This window comes from Oncorhynchus masou, chromosome 9 (genome assembly GCF_036934945.1).
Source record: "Oncorhynchus masou masou isolate Uvic2021 chromosome 9, UVic_Omas_1.1, whole genome shotgun sequence".
NCBI lineage: Eukaryota > Metazoa > Chordata > Actinopteri > Salmoniformes > Salmonidae > Oncorhynchus > Oncorhynchus masou.
Window position 1 is genome coordinate 19519058 of NC_088220.1, and position 27896 is coordinate 19546953.

Sequence of the window (27896 nt, forward strand, 5' to 3'; positions counted from 1 at the left end):
TGTGTTATTCTATAGTTAATGGGAAAGATTTGATGAACGAATGAATCCTCACTCAGTCTGCCATTTGCCATGATGACCTAATTGTGATTATTTGTACTGATCTAAGAAACTAGTTCTGTTCATTCCTACCAGCTGTTACAGTAAAACCCTCCTCCTCCGTTAAATCTCTGACAGCAATTACCTCTAAAGAGAAACACGGAAAGAAGTGTTCAACACTATTCAGCTCTTTCATGTAGCTTATTGGCATGTCTGTAAATAGGATCATTTCCTAAATTTAGCCTCAAATGAGCTTCTATTGCCCTGGTGGATTTATTGACAAATGGGGACTTGGTTCCCTGCTCTGGATAATTGAAGAAGCCCCTACTAATTAGACAGAAAAAATCTGCGATCTGGCACGGATCTTTCCCACTGAAAATATAATTAATTGTGAGTAGATTTGGCGCCTGCCGTGGCTGCCTGCCTAGTGTTCACCCATGAGGAGGCCCTAGTGGGGGGGGAGTAGCTAGCCAGCTATCTGGAGCGGGACATAGCCCAGTCACACTAATCCCACCATGCCGCCTTCTCTGAAGCGACGCAAGGAAGCAGCATAATCAGCAGACACTGATTACCGACAAGTAATTAACAACGCCAACCACACGGAGAGATTGAATTTATAATAATTATATAATCAACATGGTGATGATCTTGTAAGAGAATCCTATTGCAGTGGAAAGGTTAATGACTTCCCATCGCACAACATCACAGAGTTAGTGGTGGCTGGGGCCTTGGGGTTGTTTTAACTGCCAAACAGATCATTCATTAACATCATAACTATCATGCAGGTGCCATGAAATATATATATTTCACTTTCCATTCTATTAAACTAATTAGCTACATGCTACTCTTCCGCTTCAGTCAGAACTTGCTGAAAAGTTAGCTGCAGTAGGTAGTAGGGCTTTCCTGTTACTTCAGTTGTTTAGTTGGCTAAGATTAAACTGTTGTCTATTGATTTATCACTTACTGATAACTCATTTAATTACTCAACAGTGTAATTGTATTATTGTGTAATAGGTAGTATGCAATTCGATCTCCCGCTCAAATTCTGGTGAAGATCACTAATATTCACAAATCGAAGAAGTATAAGTGAACCCTGAGCCTTAACCACAGCAGCCTCTCAGTGTCTCTGATATTACCTGATTATGAGAGTATTACATCAGCTAAATCCTCTGCACCAATAAATCCATCTTGAGAAAGCTAAATTAAGTGATTTCTCCTTTTGACAAAGAAATAAAATGAATTAGGCTTCACGGTATCAAAGCCCTCCCCATTGCAAGAGCTGGCGGATCATCTTGATTGTAGTTAGTCACTAATCTAGCTCATAATTAAAGGTTAAAATCAGTAGTTTTTATGTTGCAGTTGTAAAATCCACAAACCATGGAGACACAGACCATGGAGACAGACTATGGAGACACAGACCATGGAGACACAGACCATGGAGACACAGACCATGGAGACACAGACCATGGAGATACAGACCATGGACACAGACCATGGAGATCCAGACCATGGAGACACAGACCATGGAGACACAGACCATGGAGACACAGACCATGGAGACACAGACCATGGAGATACAGACCATGGAGACACAGACCATGGAGACACAGACCATGGAGACACAGACCATGGAGACACAGACCATGGAGACACCGACCATGGAGATACAGACCATGGAGACACAGACCATGGAGATACAGACCATGGAGACACAGACCATGGAGGCACAGATCATGGAGACACAGACCATGGAGATACAGACCATGGAGACACAGACCATGGAGATACAGACCATGGACACAGACCATGGAGACACAGACCATGGAGACACAGACCATGGAGACACAGACCATGGAGATACAGACCATGGAGACACAGACCATGGAGATACAGACCATGGACACAGACCATGGAGACACAGACCATGGAGACACAGACCATGGAGACACAGACCATGGAGACACAGACCATGGAGATACAGACCATGGACACAGACCATGGAGACCAGACCATGGAGACACAGACCATGGAGACACAGACCATGGAGACACAGACCATGGAGACACAGACCATGGAGACACAGACCATGGAGACACAGACCATGGAGACACAGACCATGGAGACACAGACCATGGAGATACAGACCATGGACACAGACCATGGAGACCCAGACCATGGAGACACAGACCATGGAGACACAGACCATGGAGACACAGACCATGGAGACACAGACCATGGAGACACAGACCATGGAGACACAGACCATGGAGACACAGACCATGGAGATACAGACCATGGAGACACAGACCATGGAGATACAGACCATGGAGACACAGACCATGGAGATACAGACCATGGAGACACAGACCATGGAGACAGACTATGGAGACACAGATCATGGAGACACAGACCATGGAGACACAGACCATGGAGACACAGACCATGGAGACACAGACCATGGAGATACAGACCATGGACACAGACCATGGAGACCCAGACCATGGAGACACAGACCATGGAGACACAGACCATGGAGACACAGACCATGGAGACACAGACCATGGAGACACAGACCATGGAGATACAGACCATGGAGATACAGACCATGGAGACACAGAGCATGGAGACACAGATCACGGAAACAGATCATGGACACAGACCATGGATACAGGCAATGGAGACACAGACCATGGATCCACAGACCATGGAGACACAGACCATGGACACATACCATGTAAACACAGACCTTGGATACAGACCATTGAGACAGAAAATGGAGACACAGACCATGGCGACAGAAAATGGATTTAGGGAGAAAGGGGGATACCTAGTCAGTTGTACAACTGAAAGCCTTCAACTGAAATGTGTCTTCTGCATTTAACCTGAATTAGAGAGGCGCAGGGGGCTGCCTCAATCGACATCCACGGCACCCGGGAAACAGTGGGTTAACTGCCTTGCTCAGGGGCAGAACGACAGATCTTTACCTTGTCAGCTCGGGGATTTGATCCAGCAACCTTTCGGCTACTGGCCGAATGCTCTAACCATGGAGACACTGACCATGGAGACAGACCATGGATTTACAGACCATGGAGACTGACCATGGATTTACAGACCATGGAGACAGACCATGGATTTGCAGACCATGGAGACAGACCATGGAGAAAGACCATGGATTTACAGACAATGGAGACTGACCATGGAGACAGACCATGGAGACAGACCATGGATTTACAGACAACGGAGACTGACCATGGAGACAGACCATGGATTTACAGACAACGGAGACTGACCATGGAGACAGACCATGGATTTACAGACAACGGAGACTGACCATGGAGACAGACCATGGATTTACAGACAACGGAGACTGACCATGGAGACAGACCATGGATTTACAGACAACGGAGACTGACCATGGAGAAAGACCATGGATTTACAGACAACGGAGACTGACCATGGAGACAGACCATGGATTTACAGACAACGGAGACTGACCATGGAGAAAGACCATGGATTTACAGACAACGGAGACTGACCATGGAGAAAGACCATGGATTTATAGACCACGAAGACAGACCATGGAGACAGACCACGAAGACAGACCATGGATACAGACCATGGACACAGACCATGGATGTACAGACCATTGAGACAGACCATGGACACAGACCATGAATTTACAGACCATGGATACAGACCATGGACACATGTACCATGTAGACAGAACATGGAGACAGATCATGGAGACACAGACCATGGAGATAGATCATAGAGACACAGACCATGGAGACAGACCATGGATACAGACCATGGATATCTACACTATAATATGTGAGTAGTGGGAGAAGCAGTTCCCTTTGTGTTGTAGATAAGTGTATATGAGAGACACGGGGCCAAACATAACTAATTAGGAGGATTATATGGAATTAGAATGTGAGGCGGAAGCAGCAGGATTGTAATGTAAAAAAAATCAATCAATAAGGGGGAGATGGTGAAAACCAGCCCTCTTAACATTAACAATTACTGTGATTAACAATGATACTCACAACTCATTTTTCATTACAGGGGATAGGAGATAAGCTTGTTTATATAGACTAGCTTTTCAACCAATGAGTCATTTATCATGGCTAGGCCCATGAAAGCACATAACAGCCCACAGCAATTAAAATCTTCCCTATGACCTTGTGACAACCAAGGACCTGAGAGTCTCCAGGAAACTGCCTGCCATTCTATCTTAATGGAAAGAGAGGAGGTAGTATGATAGTTAAACACTTCCTGCTAGATATTCCTGTACACATAGACACGAAGGAATGAATGTACCACTTGGTAATACTGCATTTACTATACCTGGATATGATGTTTATCTGATCAGACAAATATCATTCACTTTACCTGGATATGGCATTGATCTGATCAGACAAATATCATTCACTTTACCTGGATATGGCATTGATCTGATCAGACAAATATCATTCACTTTACCTGGATATGGCATTGATCTGATCAGACAAATATCATTCACTTTACCTGGATATGGCATTGATCTGATCAGACACATATGAGCATTATTGCATCCTGAAAGACGGACCGGTGTGAACATGGAAACAAAGGGATGTGCGTTACTACAGTTATGTGGTTGGGTTTCCGAGTGGAGTCTATGCACCTGATTCTATACACCTGAGTTTATAGAGCCTAGACCTATCTGAACACCTGAGTCTGTAGTCTATGCACCTGAGTTTATAGAGCCTAGACCTATCTGAACACCTGAGTCTGTAGTCTATGCACCTGAGTTTATAGAGCCTAGACCTATCTGAACACCTGAGTCTGTAGTCTATGCACCTGAGTTTATAGAGCCTAGACCTATCTGAACACCTGAGTCTGTAGTCTATGCACCTGATTCTATACACCTGAGTTTATAGAGCCTAGACCTATCTGAACACCTGAGTCTGTAGTCTATACACCTGAGTTTATAGAGCCTAGACCTATCTGAACACCTGAGTCTGTAGTCTATGCACCTGAGTTTATAGAGCCTAGACCTATCTGAACACCTGAGTCTGTAGTCTATGCACCTGAGTTTATAGAGCCTAGATCTATCTGAACACCTGAGTCTGTAGTCTATGCACCTGAGTTTATAGAGCCTAGACCTATCTGAACACTTGAGTCTGTAGTCTATGCACCTGATTCTATACACCTGGGTTTATAGAGCCTAGACCTATCTGAACACCTGAGTCTGTAGTCTATGCACCTGAGTTTATAGAGCCTAGACCTATCTAAACACCTGAGTCGGTAGTCTAAACACCTGAGTCTATAGAGTCTTAACACCTGAGTCTGTAGTCTATACACCTGAGTTTATAGAGCCTAGACCTATCTGAACACCTGAGTCTGTAGTCTATGCACCTGAGTTTATAGAGCCTAGACCTATCTGAACACCTGAGTCTGTAGTCTATGCACCTGAGTTTATAGAGCCTAGACCTATCTGAACACCTGAGTCTGTAGTCTATGCACCTGATTCTATACACCTGAGTCTATAGAGCCTAGACCTATCTAAACACCTGAGTCTGTAGTCTATGCACCTGATTCTATACACCTGAGTTTATAGAGCCTAGACCTATCTGAACACCTGAGTCTGTAGTCTATACACCTGAGTCTATAGAGTCTATACACCTGAGTCTATAGAGTCTATACACCTGAGTCTGTAGTCTATACACCTGAGTCTATAGAGTCTAGACCTATCTGAACACCTGAGTCTGTAGTCTATACACCTGAGTCTATAGAGTCTAGACCTATCTGAACACCTGAGTCTGTAGTCTATACACCTGAGTCTATAGAGTCTAGACCAATCTGAACACCTGAGTCTGTAGTCTATACACCTGAGTCTATAGAGTCTAGACCTATCTGAACACCTGAGTCTGTAGTCTATACACCTGAGTCTATAGAATCTATACACCTGAGTCTGTAGTCTATACACCTGAGTCTATAGAGTCTAGACCTATCTAAACACCTGAGTCTGTAGTCTATACACCTGAGTCTATAGAGTCTAGACCTATCTAAACACCTGAGTCTGTAGTCTATACACCTGAGTTTATAGAGCCTAGACCTATCTGAACACCTGAGTCTGTAGTCTATACACCTGAGTCTATAGAGTCTATACACCTGACTCTATACACCTGAGTTTATAGAGCCTAGACCTATCTAAACACCTGAGTCTGTAGTCTATACACCTGAGTCTATACACCTGAGTCTAGAGATTATATACACCTGAGTGTATAGAGCCTAGACCTATCTAAACACCTGAGTCTGTAGTCTATACACCTGAGTCTATAGAGTCTAGACCTATCTGAACACCTGAATCTGTAGTCTATACACCTGAGTCTATAGAGTCTAGACCGATCTGAACACCTGAGTCTGTAGTCTATACACCTGAGTCTATAGAGTCTAGACCAATCTGAACACCTGAGTCTGTAGTCTATACACCTGAGTCTATAGAGTCTAGACCTATCTGAACACCTGAGTCTGTAGTCTATACACCTGAGTCTATAGAGTCTAAACACCTGAGTCTGTAGTCTATACACCTGAGTCTATAGAGTCTAAACACCTGAGTCTGTAGTCTATACACCTGAGTCTATAGAGTCTAGACCTATCTGAATACCTGAGTCTGTAGTCTATACACCTGAGTCTATAGAGTCTAGACCTATCTAAACACCTGAGTCTGTAGTCTATACACCTGAGTCTATAGAGTCTAGACCTATCTAAACACCTGAGTCTGTAGTCTATGCACCCGATTCTATACACCTGAGTTTATAGAGCCTAGACCTATCTAAACACCTGAGTCTATAGAGTCTATACACCTGAGTCTATAGAGTCTATACACCTGAGTCTATAGAGTCTATACACCTGAGTCTGTAGTCTATACACCTGAGTCTATAGAGTCTATACACCTGAGTCTATAGAGTCTATACACCTGAGTCTGTAGTCTATACACCTGAGTCTATAGAGTCTATACACCTGAGTCTATAGAGCCTATACACCTGAGTCTATAGAGCCTATACACCTGAGTCTATAGAGCCTAGACCTATCTAAACACCTGAGTCTGTAGTCTATACACCTGAGTCTATAGAGTCTATACACCTGAGTCTATAGATTCTATACACCTGAGTCTGTAGTCTATACACCTGAGTCTATACACCTGAGTCTATAGAGTCTATACACCTGAGTCTGTAGTCTATACACCTGAGTCTATAGAGTCTATACACCTGAGTCTATAGAGTCTATACACCTGAGTCTAGAGATTATATACACATGAGGCTAGAGAGTCTATATACCTGAGTCGAGAGATTCTATACGCATGAGTCTATAGTCTTTACACCTGAGTCTGTAGAGTCTATACACCTGAGTCTAGAGATTATATACACCTGAGTCTAGAGAGTCTATGCACCTGAGTCTAGAGAACTGAGTCTATAGAATATACACCTGATTCTATCTATACACCTCTTCTGTAGGCTATACAACTGAATCTATAGTCTATACACCTGAGTCTAGAGAGCTGAATCTATAGAGTATAGACACCTGAATCTATAGTCTATACACCTGGATCTATAGTCTATACACCTAGGTCTATACACCTGAGTCTAGAGAGTCTATAATCCAGAGTATAATCTATGCACTGAGTGTATATAGTCTATATACCTGAGTCTATAGTCTATACACCTGAGTCTAGAGAGTCTATACACCTGAGTTCATAGAGTCTACACCTGAGTCTACAGAGCTGAGTCTATAGAGTATACACACCTGAGTCTATACACCTGAGTCTCTAGAGTCTACACATGGGTCTATAGAGTCTACACTTGATTCTAGAGAGCTGAGTCTATAGTCTATACAGCTGAGTCTATAGAGTATACACCTGAATATAGAGAGCTGAGTCTATAGAGTCTATACACCTGAGTCTATAGACTATATGCACCTGAGACAATAGAGCTGAGTCTATAGAGTCTAGACACCTGAGTCTATAGTCTATACACCTGAGTCTATACACCTGAGTTGAGACTTGAGTCTATAGAGTCTATACACCTGAGTATATACACCTGAGTCTATAGACTATATGCACCTGAGTCTAGAGAGCTGAGTCTATAGAGTCTAGACACCTGAGTCTATAGTCTATACACCTGAGTCTATACACCTGAGTTGAGACTTGAGTCTATAGAGTCTATACATCTGAGTCAACACACCTGAATCTATAGACTATATGCACCTGAGTCTAGAGAGCTGAGACTATAGAGTCTATACACCTGAGTCTAGAGAGTTGATACACCAGAGTATATAGAGGCTATGCACTTGCGTCTAGAGAGCTGAGTTTAGAGAGTCTATACACCTGAGTTTAGAGACTTGAGTCTATACATCTGAGTCAACACACCTGAGTCTATAGACTATATGCACCTGAGTCTAGAGAGCTTAGTCTATAGAGTCTATACACCTGAGTCTAGAGAGTTGATACACCAGAGTATATAGAGTCTATGCACTTGCGTCTAGAGAGCTGAATCTAGAGAGTCTATACACCTGAGTCTATAGAGTCGACACCTGAGGCTAGAAGGCTGAGTCTATAGAGTCTACACCTGAGTCTATACACCTGAGTCTAGAGAGCTGAGTCTATAGTTCACACCTGAGTCCATACACCTGAGTCTAGAGATTCTATATACCTGAGTCTAGAGAGTCCATGTACCTGAATCTATAGTTTATACCCTGAGTCTATACACCTGTGTCTAGAGAGTCTATACACCTGGGTCTATATACCTGAGTCCATCGTCTATACACCTAAGTCTAGAGAGTCTATAAACCTGAGTTTATATCAAATCAAATTGTATTGGTCAAATACACATGGTTAGCAGATGTTAATGTGAGTGTAGAGAAATGCTTGTGCCTCTAGTTCCGACAGTGCAGTAATATCTAACAATTCTACACAACTACCTAATACACACAAATATAAAGGAATGGAATAAGAATATTTGCATATGAATATGTGGATGAGTGAAGGCAAAGCGGCATAGGCAAGATGCAATAGATGGTAAAAGAGACAGTATATACTGTACATATGAGATGAGTAAGGTAATATATGTAGACATTATTAAAGTGGCATTGTTTAAAGTGACTAGTGATCCATTTATTAAAGTGGCCAATGATTTGAGTCTGTAAGTCGGCAGCAGCCTCTCTGAGTTAGTGATTGCTGTTTAACAGTCTGATGGCCTTGAGATAGAAGCTGTTTTTCAGTCTCTCGGTCCCAGCTTTGATGCACCTGTACTGACCTCGCCTTCTGGATGGTAACGGGGTGAACAGGCAGTGGCTTGGGTGGTTGTAACGGGTTTCTTCTAACTCCTCCTCTGACGAAGAGGAGTCTATACACAGATCTGGAAGAGTCTGGTTGACTGGCAGATCTGGAAGAGTCTGGTTGACTGGCAGATCTGGAAGAGTCTGGTTGACTGGCAGATCTGGAAGAGACTGGCTGACTGGCAGATCTGGAAGAGTCTGGCTTACTGGCAGATCTGGAAGAGTCCGGCTGACTGGCAGATCTGGAAGAGTCCGGCTGACTGGCAGATCTGGAAGAGTCCGGTTGACTGGCGGATCTGGAAGAGTGGTTGACTGGCGGATCTGGAAGAGTCTGGTTGACTGGCAGATCTGGAAGAGTCTGGCTTACTGGCAGATCTGGAAGAGTCTGGCTGACTGGCAGATCTGGAAGAGTCTGGTTGACTGGCAGATCTGGAAGAGTCTGGTTGACTGGCGGATCTGGAAGCGTCTGGTTGACTGGCGGATCTGGAAGAATCTGGTTGACTGGCAGATCTGGAAGAGTCTGGCTTACTGGCAGATCTGGAAGAGTCTGGCTGACTGGCAGATCTGGAAGAGTCTGGTTGACTGGCAGATCTAGAAGAGTCTGGTTGACTGGCAGATCTGGAAGAGTCTGGTTGACTAGCAGATATGGAAGAATCTGGTTGACTGGCAGATCTGGAAGGGTCTGGTTGACTGGCGGATCTGGAAGAGTCTGGTTGACTAGCAGATATGGAAGAATCTGGTTGACTGGCAGATCTGGAAGAGTCTGGTTGTCTGGTAGATCTGGAAGAGTCTGGCTGACTGGCAGATCTGGAAGAGTCTGGTTGACTGGCAGATCTGGAAGAGTCTGGTTGACTGGCAGATCTGGAAGAGTCTGGCTGACTGGCAGATCTGGAAGAGTCTGGCTGACTGGCAGATCTGGAAGAGTCTGGCTGACTGGTGGATCCTGGCAGACTGACGGCTCTGGCTGCTCCATGCTGACTGACAGCTCTGGCTGCTTCATGCTGACTGGCGGCTCTGGCTGCTCCATGCAGACTGACGGCTCTGGCTGCTCCATGCAGATTGGCAGCTCTGGCGGCTTCTTGCAGACTGCAGCTCTGGCTGCTCCATGCAGACTGGCAGCTCCTTGCAGACTAGTAGCTCCTTGCAGGCTGGCAGCTCCTTGCAGACTGGCAGCTCCATGCAGACTGGCAGCTCCATGCAGACTGGCAGCTCCGGCTGCTCCATGCAGACTGACAGCTCCGGCTGCTCCATGCAGACTGACAGCTCCGGCTGCTCCATGCAGACTGACAGCTCTGGCTGCTCTATGCAGACTGACAGCTCTGGCTGCTCTATGCAGACTGGCAGCTCTGGCTGCTCCATGCAGACTGGCAGCTCTGGCTGCGCTAAACGGGCAGGAGACTCCGACAACGTTGTAGAGGCGGAAGGCTCTGGCTGCGCTGAACAGGCGGGAGACTCCAGCAGCGCAGGAGAGGAGGAAGGCTCTGGCTGCGCTGAACAGGCAGGAGACTCCGGCAGCGCAGGAGAGGAGGAAGGCTCCGGCAGCGCTGGAGAGGCGAGGCGCTCAGTAGGTCTGATGCGTGGTGCTGGCACTGGTGGTACTGAGCTGCCACCGGAGTGCTGGGGTGTGGAGGTGGTACTGGGTAGACCGGACCGTGCAGGCGCACTGGAGCTCTTGAGCACCGAGCCTGCCCAACCTTACCTGGTTGAATACTCCCGGTCGCTCTGCCAGTGCGGCAAGGTGGAATAGCCCGCACTGTGCTATGCAGGCGAACCGGGGACACCGAGCGTAAGGCTGGTGCCATGTAAGCCGGCCCAAGGAGACGCACTGGGGACCAGATGCGTAGAGCCGGCTTCATGGCATTTGGCTCGACGCTCAATCTAGCCCGGCCGATACGCGGAGCTGGAATAGAACGCACCGGGCTATGCACCCGCACTGTAGACACCGTGCGCACCACAGCATAACACGGTGCCTGCCCGGTCTCTCTAGCCCCCCGGTAAGCACAGGAAGTTTGCGCAGGTCTCCTACCTGGCGTAGCCATACTCCCTGTGAGCCACCCCCCAAGAAATTTTTGGGGCTGACTCTCGGGCTTCCAACCGCGTCGCCGTGCTGCCTCTTCAAACCAGCGCCTCTCTGCTTTCGCTGCCTCCAGTTCTTCCTTGGGACGGCGATATTCTCCAGGCTGTGCCCAGGGTCCTTTTCCGTCCAATATCTCCTCCCAAGTCCAGAAGTCCTGTGATCGCTGCTCCTGCTGCCGCTGCTTGTCACCACGCCGCTTGGTCCTGTTGTGGTGGGTGATTCTGCAACGGGTTTCTTCTAACTCCTCCTCTGACGAAGAGGTGGAACAAGGATCGGACCAAAATGCAGCGTGGTTAGTTAGATACATCTTTAATGAAGATGAAACACGAACAATACAAAAACAACAAACGTGGAAAACCGAAACAGCCCTATCTGGTGCAACAAACACAGAGACAGGAACAATCACCCACAAACACACAGTGAAACCCAGGCTACCTAAATATGGTTCCCAATCAGAGACAATGACTAACACCTGCCTCTGATTGAGAACTATATCAGGCCAGACATAGAAATAGACAAACAAGACATCCAACATAGAATGCCCACTCAGATCACACCCTGACCAACCAAAACATAGAAACATACAAATAAACTATGGTCAGGGTGTGACAGTGGTTGTTGTCCTTGATGATCTTTTTGGCCTTCCTGTGACATCGGGTGCTGTCGGTGTCCTGGAGGGCAAGTAGTTTACCCCCGGTGATGCGTTGTGCAGACAGCACCACCTTCTGGAGAGCCTTACAGTTGAGGGCGGTGCAGTTGCCATAACAGGCAGTGCCATACAGCCTGACAGGATGTGCTCGATTGTGCAAATCAAATCAAATCAAATCAAATTTTATTGGTCACATACACATGGTTAGCAGATGTTAATGTGAGTGTAGCACAATGCTTGTGCTTCTAGTTCTGACCGTGCAGTAATATCTAACAAGTAATCTAACAATTTCACAACAACTACCTTATACACACAAGTGTAAAGGAATGAATAAGAATATGTACAAATAAATATATGGATGAGCGATGGCCAAACGACATAGACAAGATGCAGTAGATGGTATAGAGTACAGTATATACATATGAGATGAGTAAGTTCGGGTGGTGCTCGGCGGTTGGCGTAGCCGGTCTACTAGCTATCACCGATCCATTTTTCTTTTTCCGTTTGTTTTGTCTTTGGTTCATTCACACCTGGTTTTCATTTGCTTTAATTTCTGTGTGTATATTTACCCCTGTTTCCCGCTTAGGTTTGTGCGGAAATTATTTTCATGTTGCTCGTTGAGGTTTTCCTCAGTTTATTCACCTTGTGTACAGAGTTGTAGGAAAAGTAAGGGCCGTTGTTTTTTCTCCTTCCGTGAGTGACTGTGTGTTCCCATGTCTTGGGCGTTTATTGGTATTATACCTGACCCATTTTGGACTTGCCTATTAAAGACGCTACAAAAGTGACCAGTGATACATTTATTACATCCAATTTTTAATTATTAAAGTGGCTCGAGATTTGAGTCAGTATGTTGCTAGCAGCCACTCAATGTTAGTGATGGCTGTTTAAGTCTGATGGCCTTGAGACAGAAGCTGTTTTTCAGTATCTCGGTTCCAGCTTTAATGCACCTGTTATGACCTCGCCTTCTGGATGGTAACAGGGTGAACAGGCAGTGGCTCGGGTGGTTTTTGTCCTTGATGATCTTTTTGGCCTTCCTGTGACATCGGGTGGTGTAGGTGTCCTACAGGGCAGGTAGTTTGCCCCTGGTGATGCATTGTGCAGATCTCACTACCCTCTGGAGAGCCTTACAGTTGCGGGCGGAGCAATTGCCGTACCAGGCGGTGATACAGCCCGACAGGATGCTCTCGATTGTGCATCTGTAAAAGTTTGTGAGTGTTTTGGTGACAAGCCAAATTTCTTCAGCCTCCTGAGGTTGAAGAGGCACTATTGCGCCTTCCTCACAACGCTGTCTGTGTGGGTGGACCATTTCAGTTAGTCTGTGATGTGTAAGCCGAGGAACTTAACTTAAAACTGTCCCATCGATGTGGATAGGAGAGTGCTCCCTCTGCTGTTTCCTGAAGTCCACAATCATCTCCTTTGTTTTGTTGACGTTGAGTGTGAGGTTATTTTCCTGACACCACACTTCAAGTGCCCTCATCTCCTCCCTGTAGGCCGTCTCATCGTTGTTGGTAATCAAGCCTACCACTGTAGTGTCGTCTGCAAACTTGATGATTGTGTTGGAGGCGTGCATGGCCACACAGTCATGGATGAACAGTGAGTACAGGAGAGGGCTGAGAACGCACCCTTGTGGGGCCCCAGTGTTGAGGATCAGTGGGGGGAGATGTTGTTTCCTACCCTCACCACCTGGGGACAGCCGGTCAGAATGTCCAGGACCCAGTTGTACAGGGTGGGGTCGAGACCCAGGGTCTCGAGCTTAATGACGAGTTTGGAGGGTACTATGGTGTTAAATGCTGAGCTGTAATCGATAAACAGCATTCCTACATAGGTATTCATCTTGTCCAGATGGGTTAGGGCAGTGTGCAGTGTGATTGCGATTGCGTCGTCTGTGGACCTATTGGGGCGGTAAGCAAATTGGAGTGGGTCTATGGTGTCAGGTAGGGTGGGGTTGATATGATCCTTGACTAGTCTCTCAAAGCACTTCATGATGACGGAAGTGAGTGCTACGGGGCGATAGTCATTTAGCTCAGTTACCTTTAGCTTTCTTGGAAACAGGAACAAGTGTGGCCCTCTTGAAGCATGTGGGAACAGCAGACTGGGATAGGGATTGAATGAACATGTCCGTAAACATACCAGCCAGCTGGTCTGCGCATGCTCTGAGGACGCAGCTTGGGATGCCGTCTGGGCCGGAAGCCTTGAGAGGGTTAACACGTTTAAATGTTTTACTCATGTTGGCTGCGGTGAAGGAGAGCCCGCTGGTTTTGGTAGTGGGCCATGTCAGTGTCACTGTAATGTCCTCAAAGGTTTGTCAGGGTTTTAGGTGACAAGCCAAATTTCTTCAGCCTCCTGAGATTGAAGAGGCGCTTCTGCTCCTTCTTCACCACACTGTCTGTGTGGGTGGACCATTTCAGTTTGTCCGTGATGTGTACGCCGAGGAACTTAAAAAACGTTTAACCTTTTCCACTACTGTCCTGTCAATGTGGATAGGGGGAGGTGTTCTCGGCTGTTTCCTAAAGTCCACGATCATCTCCTTTGTTTTGTTGACGTTGAGTGAGAGGTTGTTTCCTGACACCACACTTCGAGAGCCCTCACCTCCTCCCTGTAGGCTGTCTCGTTGTTGTTGATAATCAATTCCAATACTGTTGTGTCATCTGCAAACTTGATGACTGAGTTGGAGGTGTGTATGGCCACGCAGTCATGGGTGAACAGGGAGTGCAGGAGAGGGCTGAGCATGCACCCTTGTGGGGATCAGCGAAGTGGAGATATTGTTTCCTAACTTCACCACCTGGGGGCGACCCGTCAGGAAGTCCAGAACCCAATTGCACATGGCTCACATGAATGCTGAGCTGTAGTCAATGAACAGCGTTCCTACATAGGTATTCCTCTTGTCCAGATGGGATAGGGCAGTGTGCAGTGTGATGGCAATTGCAACATCTGTGGACCTATTGGGGCGGTATGCAAACCGAAGTGTGTCTAGGGTGGCAGGTAAGGTGGAGGTGATATTATCCTTAACTAGTCTCTCAAAGCACTTCATGATGACAGAAGTGAGTTCTACGGGGCGATAGTCATTTAGTTCAGTTATCTTTGCCTTCTTGGTCTATAGTCTATACATCTGAGTCTATAAACCTGAGTCTATACACCTGTGTCTATAGTCTATACACCTGAGTCTATATATTCAATATACCTGAGTCTATACAGCTCCTGAGCTTAGAATATTGTTTTATCATGGAATGAGGTCATAGACCACCATGTGAGAACTGTAGTCTTCTCAAGTTGATTATTGGAGCTTGTTTAATGACATCATACACCATTGGATTAGATAGAACAAGTGTCCCATTACAACTTAATTGTTCATTTGGAAACCTTTTTACCAAATGATGATTGACTCCTTCACTTTTAAACATCAGAAATGATAATGCAGTGTTTTATAATCAGTCAATTAGAAATAAATAACATGTTAACAGAGCGAGAGCCCAGGCACAAAGGCCTAGCCTTCCCTACTTTGGATTTCATTACAGGCAGTCTCCACCGGAAAAGTAATGAGCCATAAAATGTAATTCAGAAATGATATTACCAAAAAATTATAGAGCGAGATAGCAGCCACAAAGGGGCCAGCAGCCACAAAGGGGCCAGCAGCCACAAAGGGACCAAACCCCGGGAGCTCGTTTTACACTCTGGCTTGATGCACTTCTATTGATCTCACTACAATCACTTAAAATCACAGAGGATAAGGCTTCCTGCTCTTCTTTCCCCTCTCTCTTCCCTCCCTCCCATTCTCTCTCTCTCTCTCTCTCTCTCTCTCTCTCTCTCTCTCTCTCTCTCTCCCCCTCTTTCTCGCTTTCTCTCTCTCTCACGCTCTCTCACGCTCTCTCACGCTCTCTCTCACGCTCTCTCTCTCTCTCCCTCTCTCTCACGCTCTCTCGCTCTCTCTCTCTCCCTCTCTCCCTCTCTCGCTCTCACGCTCTCTATTTTCTCTCTCTCTCTCACGCTCTCTATTTTTTTTCTCTCTTTCTCTCTCTCTCTTTCTCTTTCTCTCTCTCTCTCTCTCTCTCTCTCCCTCTCTTGCAAACATGCTCAGGTACTTACAGTGCTGAATTGACCAATGCATCTCTGTGTAATTACAGGGATTTCCTTATCTCCCCCTATTTGCTGAAGCCAACCTGCAGAAGAAAAGAGGCCCTAAGATGTACTCCTATTAGAGCTCCCATGTTAAAAAGAAAAAGAGGGAGAGTAGCATATTGTAGTCTAATATTCACATCTCAGATTCTACTGTAATATATTATTCAATGCTATTACATTGTAACCTCTTTCAGAGATACGGAATCGTATGTTCTGTCATACCTTACTCCTTTCCAAAGTATAAAGCTTATGCTTATTATGCTCATGTTAAATGCAGAATGTTCTAAAATGTATCTTCGAAAAATGTGTTATAATTCAGATGATAAAAGGAAATATTATGAAACCCATAGTGAAAGTACCTTTTGATGTCCTCTTTTTGTGCTATGTTATCCATTGTAGCAGAAATGGTCATTTTCTCTCTTTACAAGTGTTTTTAGTTGTATTTGGAGCGGCTGGACAGTTAAACCCACTTTCTGAAAGCATTTAGGAGCAATCGCTGTTTGAGATAAATCTCCTGAAACAGAAGACACATGAGAGGCCGGGTTACTTTAGAACAACTTTGGAGTCAACAGCAATTTCAGATTAATTTCACAGATTAACGCTTCAGAACATGTGTAGAAAATAAGAAGCCAGGGTTAACGTCGTCACAAGAAGCCAGGGTTAACGTCGTCACAAGAAGCCAGGGTTAACGTCGTCACAAGAAGCCAGGGTTAACGTCGTCATCCACTGGAGCCTGTCAGCATTTAGGCTGCTTTGTGTGAGATTGCGCAAGCATATTAACCCTATGCTTACATACAGTATCTGTGAAATCATGCATGCCAAGAGCGACATCAGGGTGCTAGTGTGTAGCAGCTGACACTATTTTCAGTCAACATTGCAGTAGGAGAAAAATGTTCAGCACATTCTCTATTCTTCTGACTTAACTGGTTATAATATTCACTACCATGTTCTGATGATTTTGGTTTCCTTTCACATTAGTGTCACAGTGGTCACAGTTGTGGTGTGTAACACCCACATACCCTGCAAACACTTAATGCACTGAAAATAAATAGATTGCTTAAACCCTGAGTCTAAAGGGGGGGGGCGCTGGGGGGCTAAACTCCAGTGATGACTTGGGGGAGGCGTATTCATTTCTGCATTTCAGGGAGGCGTGGGGAGGGAGGCGGAGGCTGACCCCTGGAAATGAGACGGATGCAGTGGGGCCCTGCTATCGCCAGGCAGCCGGCCACCAGTTCCCCTTATCAGCAGAGTGGTCTCATTTGTTATTTCTGCTAGAGATATCCTCCCCCCACCCCCAGCTCCCCCCTCCCCCATATACTGCCCTACTCCCTCCACCAACCAGCCACAGAGCCCCCGGCAGGACTAATGAAAGACTCCTCGCAGGAAGGTGGCTGTCGCGACCCTAAACAGATTAGGCGAAAAGCGTCATTTCTACTACATACTGTATGTCATTTCATAATTGATTCAGAGAAGTTGTATCCATAATAAGGCTGACACCTGAGAAATATGGGGACCATTAAAAAGGTGTGTGTCACTGATTAGGATTATTATCCCTGTAAGGGCGCTTGGAATCCTCCTTTTTGTGGGATATTGTTACTTGGTTTTCACTTTTCTGTTCTTTGACTTGCTAAATTAAATTTTGCCAACCCAGGAAGGCAATAGCAAATCAGTTACCAGTAGGAATCCGTGCTCATTCATTTAAAAGACATCTGGGATTATCTATAATTCCCAGAATGAAAGGGCTGCAGCAGTCATGTATGCATACATTTGGTGTAGTCCACTAACAGCTGGATAGGTAATCCAGGGTAAATACCTAACTCAAGTACATATATTTGGTGTAGTCCACTAACAGCTGGATAGGTAATCCAGGGTAAATACCTAACTCAAGTACATATATTTGGTGTAGTCCACTAACAGCTGGATAGGTAATCCAGGGTAAATACCTAACTCAAGTACATATATTTGGTGTAGTCCACTAACAGCTGGATAGGTAATCCAGGGTAAATACCTAACTCAAGTACATATATTTGGTGTAGTCCACTAACAGCTGGATAGGTAATCCAGGGTAAATACCTAACTCAAGTACAACACACATTACATCACCGGGGATTTGAACCAGTAACCTTTTGGTTAATACTACATTCCCACTATAATGCTCATGTGTTCTAATTACACTGCTAACAGGATTAGTGCTAATAGCACTTAACGCATAATGATTCATTGTCTTAACACCCGGACCAACTCTACTCTCATTTTTCCTAAGCAGGTGGCGCTCTCCCTATTCTCCCTTTTCCTGGATAATGTCCCCCCCCCACCCCCCACCACACATGCCTGAGGGGAAGTGCTTCAGAAGCAAATTTACCAAATTAAGTCGACAAAAATGAACACATTTACAGGTCTATTAATTGATAACAGCTAATGAATGGAAAGATAAAAACCTATATGGTGTGCCACAAACATTGTGCACTGACAAGCCAGGCCGGTGGCCTGAGGGGTATTGTGTTTGACCTTACTATGGCCTGGCTGAAAACCTTGCCATTGCGAAATAAATTACTTAGAGTAGATGAACATGTTAACAATCACTTCTGAATCTTACGGAGAGCCTATATCTGTCCAGAATGTTCATTTGATAAATTACAGTGAGGGTTATTTGGGGGGGAATAAAAGATTCCCACCCACTGCCTCAAATGAATAAAACAGCCAAAAAGAGGATGATATTAGAGAGGATAACAATGACTCAGATTGTAGTAGCCCCGTATGCAGCGCCGTATTCATGAAATGTAGATGAGGTAGAACAAAAGTTCATTTGTCAGGTTCTCTGTGTAGGTATTCTGCTCTCCCATTCAACTGAAATGCATTAAATCTCTACCCCTCGCCTCAAGTGGAACAGTGTTTAAATTAATTCACTCAAATGATGACCTCTCTGTACAAAGAGGAATCCTAAAATGGACTGATCCCAGTCTGTACCTTCCACATCTACTGTACTCTACTCCCCCATGATCCCAGTTAATAACATGATCCCAGTTAATAACATGATCCCCAGTTAATAACATGATCCCAGTTAATAACATGATCCCAGTTAATAACATGATCCCAGTTAATAACATGATCCCAGTTAATAACATGATCCCCAGTTAATAACAGGATCACAGTTAATAACATGATCCCAGTTAATAACATGATCCCAGTTAATAACAGGATCACAGTTAATAGCAGGCTCCCAGTTAATAACATGATCCCAGTTAATACCAGGATCACAGTTACCAACATGATCCTGGTTAATAACATGATCCTGGTTAAAAACATGATCCCAGTTAATAATATGATCCCCAGTTAATAACACAATCCCCGTTAATAACACGATCCCGTTAATAGCATGATCCCCGTTAATAACACGATTCCGTTAATAGCATGATCCCAGTTAATAATATGATCCCCAGTTAATAACATGATCCCCGTTAATAACACAATCCCGTTAATAGCATGATCCCAGTTAATAATATGATCCCCAGTTAATAACACAATCCCCGTTAATAACACGATCCCGTTAATAGCATGATCCCAGTTAATAACATGATCAAAGTTAATAACATGATCCAGCTAATAACACGATCACAGTTAGTAATACGATCACAGTTAATAATGATCACAGTTAATAACACAATCACAGTTAATAATGATCACAGTTAATAACATGATCACAGTTTATAACATGAGCACAGTTGATAACATGATCACAGTTAATAACCTAGAATAAAAGGCACTTCTAAAAGGCAAAATAAAACTCTGAAATGATCAATGGCTACTCTTCTAAGAGAGTATAGATGTCAATTGAATAATTATTTTCAAGGCTTTCAAAACTGCCAAAGAGATCTAAATAACATGAAATATTCGGTCAGAATTTTAAAGCTGTAATCCATAGCGGTGAAACTGCCAAGTCCGTTAGCGATAGTACAACAACAAAGACATTACTTGAAACAATGGACACTGTTTTTTCCCTTCTGACGTCATTGCACACGCAATACAACAACAGAGTATGAACAACATTGTTTTTTACCACGATGCTGGATACTAATTTCTTCAAAACAAAAACAATAACAAATGCGCCTGGAGCAGCCAGTGCTACTGGTTTACATATTGTGGATCTCAGCTTTAAGATAAAAATCTATGTTTCTGATTAGATTCCTTTTTGAATCATTGAATAGTTATTTTGGAAATGTGCTCTTGGTGTAACATGGTTTACATAGGCCTAGAGCCCGAGTCGGTTGATTTTGCTTGAATGCAAAAGAGCAAAACAAACTGGTTAAACTTGTACAACAGAACTTTCACCTGTCTCCGTATCCTGTAAGGGTTCTCCAACAGGAAAGTGTTTCCACTGTCTGCCCCCTGTAGTGCTGCTTAGTCCCTCTGATACCTCCAAGCTACTACTCCCACATTCTGACCATGAAAGAAAACCTTCCACAAAGGAAAGGAAGAAATATATATTGAGTAGTGTCTTTTGTGTGGCCAAAGCATTTATCTTCAAATCTTAATAAACCTGGCCATCCTTTAGTCCAAATAAGTCCATTTCTACCTTTTTCTCTTTCTCTGCACTAAAGGCAAAGCTCCTGGTTTAATTATGACATATTGATTTTGTAGTAAGCCTTGTTTGGCTTAATGACATCTTTTGTTGGCCCTAATTCTGTCTTCCATTGTCTGCCCTCAGAAGCACTTAGATTTTGTCATCACCTTTTTGTGCAGCTTGAAATATATAATCTTTCTTTGGTCATCGTCAACGTCAATGGTTCCCCTCTAAATCAGACCCTGTCGCCATTTATCTTCTGTTTCCGAAAGCTTTTGCATTGATGCCAAAGCAATCCATTTCCTAAATGATGTAATTATCTGCTAGTCTTTTTCGCACATTTAAAGTTGAGGGTTTATTTTAGATCAATTCAGACCACTTTGAGTGCAAATTGCACAATTGCATTGCCTTCAGATTTCTCACAAATCCAATTGGGATTAGGGCCTTTGGAGTGGAATACCTAATGAAGCTTAGGCGAAGGATTGGTTGTCCTTCACATGTTGACTGTGAAAGAAGCTACAGTTGCACCGCAATTAGAGGGAGAATAAGTTGCAAACTGTCACCTTGGAGATGTGGCTGCCTTGTATTCCTGCAGCAAGCTGGGTCTTGGCTCAAGGTGGCTATACGAAAGGCAATTAGTTGATTGCAAGATTTGACAGATAAACACATTTCTCCTGTCATCGCTGACTAGGCTCTTTCTGAACAAGTGATTCAATATTCCCTTGCACCATCATTAGAGCTGGTATTTGCACTGTAAGACTTAAGACCTCAATAGCTGAAGTAGCGGTAGGAGAAGACTTAAGACCTCTATAGCTGTAGTAGCGGTAGGAGAAGACTTAAGACCTCTATAGCTGTAGTAGCGGTAGGAGAAGACTTAAGACCTCTATAGCTGTAGTAGTGGTAGAAGAAGACTTAAGACCTCTATAGCTGTAGTAGTGGTAGAAGAAGACTTAAGACCTCTATAGCTGTAGTAGTGGTAGAAGAAGACTTAAGACCTCTATAGCTGTAGTAGCGGTAGGAGAAGACTTAAGACCTCTATAGCTGTAGTAGTGGTAGGAGAAGACTTAAGACCTCTATAGCTGTAGTAGCGGTAGAAGAAGACTTAAGACCTCTATAGCTGTAGTAGCGGTAGGAGAAGACTTAAGACCTCTATAGCTGTAGTAGCGGTAGGAGAAGACTTAAGACCTCTATAGCTGAAGTAGCGGTAGGAGAAGACTTAAGACCTCTATAGCTGAAGTAGCGGTAGGAGAAGACTTAAGACCTCTATAGCTGTAGTAGTGGTAGAAGAAGACTTAAGACCTCTATAGCTGTAGTAGCGGTAGAAGAAGACTTAAGACCTCTATAGCTGTAGTAGCGGTAGGAGAAGACTTAAGACCTCTATAGCTGTAGTAGCGGTAGGAGAAGACTTAAGACCTTAAGGAGAAGTACATTCTCTCCGTATGCTCTCACTGATAAAGTCACAAGCCTATCTCCACTTCAAAAGGTCTGGCATCCTGTTTCTAGACTGTGCGGCCAACAAAAAAATCTATGGTGTTACTAGTGTTACTCAACCTTCTCAAATGGAGAAAACTGAACAGACAAAGATCGGAAACCTATTGCAGAAATCGAACAGACTACATTGGGTTTAAAGGAGTCCCTCACCCAAATCCCTCTTTGACCCCACTACTTTCCCTTTCTGTTTCTGCTCCTGCCTCTGTTTATGTCCAGCCCCTATTCCCAGACTGATGGGGCCGGGCGCTGGTGTGCCTCTGGTCTCTGAGGGAGTGTCAGCCTCTAGCAGGGGGGACACAGACTGCCTGGCTGGCTGCCTGACTGGCTGGCTTGTTGGTTGACTGACTGGCTGACTGGCCGCTTGGCTGACTGGCTAGCTGGCTGGCGTCTCCATGGGGAGGGCTTAGGGAGGAGGGGGCTGGAGGCCACTAAATCAGTGCACGCTTGTCAACATCCTCGGGCCGCAGGAATTACTCAAGTGAAAATAACAAATGACTGTCATTGCAGAGCCAAAAACCTGTGATTATAATTATCACATCCCCAGTGACCTTGCATAAACTTTACTCTCTCTCCAATGGAGCATTTAAATAGCCTGTATCTACTGCCAGGGGAACCAGGAGTCTCGGGCCAGGGCCAAACCAGAGGATCACTGACTGTGTGAGGGATTGCACATGCTAGACAAGTGCACTCGTGTGTTCGTGTGTGTAAGTGTGTGAGAGAGTATGTGTTTGTGTATGTGTGTGAGAGAGTATGTGTTCGTGTGTGTATGTGTGTGAGAGAGTATGTGTTTGTGTGTGTATGTGTGTGAGAGAGTATGTGTTTGTGTGTGTATGTGTGTGAGAGAGTATGTGTTTGTGTGTGAGAGAGTATGTGTTTGTGTGTGAGAGAGTATGTGTTTGTGTGTGAGAGAGTATGTGTTTGTGTGTGAGAGAGTATGTGTTTGTGTGTGTATGTGTGTGAGAGAGTATGTGTTTGCGTGTGAGAGAGTATGTGTTTGTGTGTGAGAGAGTATGTGTTTGTGTGTGTATGTGTGTGAGAGAGTATGTGTTTGCGTGTGAGTGAGGGAGAGAAGGAGTGAGGGAGAGAAGGAGTGAGAGAGCAGGTTTTAGAGATAATATCTAGATAAAGAGAAGGAAAAACTTGACACTCAAGCTTTTTCAAATAATGTTTCTACTGAAGAACATTATTTGTTTTTGTCACTGGAGGTTTCTTACCATAACCAGAGGAAAACAAACACATTGACAGCTCTCAGCTCTCCTCTCAGCATGTCTACAATATCACATCACAGGACCACACTCATTAAACCCCAATCTACATGACTCAGTTCAGAAACCAGGCCAAAGAGACAAAGCCCTCATTATTGTTTTTGTCAACGTGAATATTCTGCAATGATGGCAACAAAGCGTGCCAAACATGACACCTCGATGTGACAGAGAGCTGATGTCCCTCTGCCTGTCTATGGTGAGGAGTTATATATAGGGAATAGGGTGCCATTTGGGACGCAACCCTGTCCTGTCCTGTTCTGCTACATCAGGGTCCATCCTTCCCAAAACACTAATTGGAAGGGATTCCATCCATTCTCTGGCACTCACAATTATTATGCATAACTGGATGATTAGCCTTGATTAGCATTGTAGCAGCCATGTTCCCTGGGCAGGCACACTATTACTTGGCCGTGCAGGAGATCAGCACTGAGCACCCTCATTCTCCTCATCAACAGTTTTATAATCCGTTGTGCTTAGTGAGGTGCTCACTGACTTGCAGCTAGGGCTGGAAAATGCTTCTAATAACTAGAGTATGTCAAACACATAACGATAAAAAAACGGTACTTTTGTTAGGATTTCAAAAAGATTCTTTGTACATTCTGTATCCATTACATTCTGCAACATTACATTCTGTATCCATTACATTCTGCAACATTACATCCTGCACCATCCAATTTGGCACCATTACATTCTGTATACATTACATTCTGTATCCATTACAATCCGCATCATTACCTTCCGTGTCAATTACATTCGGCACCATTACATTCGGAATCCATTACAAGGTGCAACTGAAAATTCTGAATCGATTACATTCTGCAACAGAAAATTCTAAACCAGTATATTCTGCACCATGACATTATGTATCCATTACATTCTGCAACATTATATTCTGCACCATTATATTCGGCGACATTACATTTTGCAATATTATATTCTGTATCCATTCAATTATGCACCATTACAATCTGTATCCATTACATTCTGTATCCATTGCAATCTGTATCCATTCAATTATGCACCATTACATTCTGTATCCATTACATTCTGTATCCATTGCAATCTGTATCCATTCAATTATGCACCATTACACTCTGTATCCATTACATTCTGTATCCATTGCAATCTGTATCCATTCAATTATGCACCATTACATTCTGTATCCATTACATTCTGTATCCATTACATTCTGTATCCATTGCAATCTGTATCCATTCAATTATGCACCATTACATTCTGTATCTATTACATTCTGTATGCATTACTTTCTGCACCAGTACATTCTGTATGAGTGTACTCTGTACCATTACATTCTGTATCCAATACATTCTGTATCCATTACATTCTGATTCCAATATATTCTGTATCCATTACATTCTGTACCATTGCATTCTGCAACATTAAACTCTGCAATATTACATTTTGTATCAATTACATTCTGTATCCATTATAATCTGTAAGCATTACATTCTGCATCATTACATTCTAAACCATTACGATATGTATCCATTACATTCTGTACCATTACATACTGTATCCATTACATTCTGCAGCATTACATTCTGTATCCATTAAATTCAGTATCCATAACATTATGCGTCATTATATTCTGTATCCATTACATTTGGCACCATTACATTCTGAATCCATTACAGTAAAAATCCATTACATTCTGCACCAATACATTCTGCACCATTACCTTCTGCACCATTATATTCTGCGACATTGCAGTTTGTATCCATTACATTCTACACAATTACATTCTGCACCATTGTAGTTTGTATCCATTACATTCTGTACAATTACATTCTGCACCATTGTATTCTGCGACATTACATTTTGTATCCATTACATTCTGTATCCATTACAATCTGTATCCATGAAATTCTGCACCATTATATTATGTATTCCTTACATTCTGTATGCATTACTTTCTGCACCAGTACATTCTGCACTAGTACATTCTGTATCCATTACATTCTGCAACATTACATTCTGCACCATTTCACTCTGTATATATTACATTCTGTATCCATTACATTCTGCACCAGTACATTCTGCACCATTTCACTCTGTATCTATTACATTCTGTATCCATTACATTCTGCACCAGTACATTCTGCACCAATACATTCTGAACCATGACATTCTGTATCCATTACATTCTGCACCATTACAGTCTGCACCCTTACATTCTTAATCCATTACATTATGCACCAGTACATTCTGCATTATTACACTCCGTATCCACTACATTCTGCATCATTAAATTCTTTATCCATTACATTCTGCACCATTATATTCTGTGACATTACATTTTGTATCCATTACATTCTGTATTCATTACAATGTGTATCAATTCAATTCTGCACTATTATATTCTGTATCCATTACATTCTGCATTCATTACTTTCTGCACCAGAACATTCTGCACCAATACGTTCTGTACAAGTGCACTCTGTACCATTACATTCTAAACCATTACATTATGTATCAAATACATTCTGTATCCATTATATTCTGTATCCATTACATTTTGCATCAATTACATTCTGTATCCAATATATTCTGTATCCATTACAATCTGCACCATTACATTCTGCAATATTAAATTCTGCACTATTACATTTTGCATCAATTATATTCTGTATCCATTACATTCTCAACCATTACTATCTGTATACATTACAAGTTTGTATCCATTACATTCTGCACCATTAAATTCTTCACCATTATATGCTGTACCAATTACATTCTGTATGCATTACTTTCTGCACCAGTACATTCTGCACCAGTACATTCTGTATCCATTACAATCTGTAAGCATTACATTATTCATCATTACATTCTAAACCGTTATGATCTGTTTACATTACATTCTGAACCATTACATACTGTATCCATTACATTCTGCACCATTAGATTCTGTATCCATTAGATTCAGTATCCATAACATTATTTATCATTACATTCTGTACCCATTACTTTTGGCACCATTACATGCTCTACCCATTACTTTTGGCACCATTACATGCTGTACCCATTACATTCTGCAACAGAAACTTCTGAACCAGTATATTCTGCGCCATTACATTCTGTATCCATTACATTCTGCAACATTACATTCTGCACCATCTCACTCTGTATCTATAACATTCTGTATCCATTACATTATGCACCAGTACATTCTGCATTATTACACTCTGTATCCACTACATTCTGCAAAATTACTTTCTTTATCCATTACATTCTGCACCATTACACTCTGTATCAATTACATGCTGTATCCATTACATTCTGCACAATTACATTCTGCACCAATACATTCTGTATCCATTACATTCTGCACAATTACATTCTGCACAATTATATTCTATGACATTACAGTTTGCATCCATTACATTCTCCACCATTATAATCTGCGACATTACATTTAGTATCCATTACAATATGTACACATTCAATTGTGCAAAATTACATTCTGTATCCATTACATTCTGTTTGCATTACTTTCTGCACCAGTACATTCCCCACCAGTACATTCTGTACGAGTGTACTCTGCGTCATTACATTCTGCACCATTACATTATGTATCCAATACAATCTGTAACTATTACATACTGTATACAATATATTCTGTATCCATTACATTCTGCAACACTAAATTCTGTACTAATACGTTTGTATCAATTACATTCTGTATCCATTACATTCTTCATCCATTACAATCTGTAAGCATTACATTCGGCATCATTACAAATCAAAGTTTATTGTCACGTGCTCTGAAAAATAACAGGTTTAGAACTTACAGTGAAAGGCTTACTTACAGGCTCTAACCAACAGTGTAGACCTTACAGTGAAAGGCTTACTTACAGGCTCTAACCAACAGTGTAGACCTTACAGTGAAAGGCTTACTTACAGGCTCTAACCAACAGTGTAGACCTTACAGTGAAAGGCTTACTTACAGGCTCTAACCAACAGTGTAGACCTTACAGTGAAAGGCTTACTTACAGGCTCTAACCAACAGTGTAGACCTTACAGTGAAAGGCTTACTTACAGGCTCTAACCAATAGTGTAGACCTTACAGTGAAAGGCTTACTTACAGGCTCTAACCAACAGTGTAGACCTTACAGTGAAAGGCTTACTTACAGGCTCTAACCAACAGTGTAGACCTTACAGTGAAAGGCTTACTTACAGGCTCTAACCAATAGTGTAGACCTTACAGTGAAAGGCTTACTTACAGGCTCTAACCAACAGTGTAGACCTTACAGTGAAAGGCTTACTTACAGGCTCTAACCAATAGTGTAGACCTTACAGTGAAAGGCTTACTTACAGGCTCTAACCAATAGTGTAGACCTTACAGTGAAAGGCTTACTTACAGTC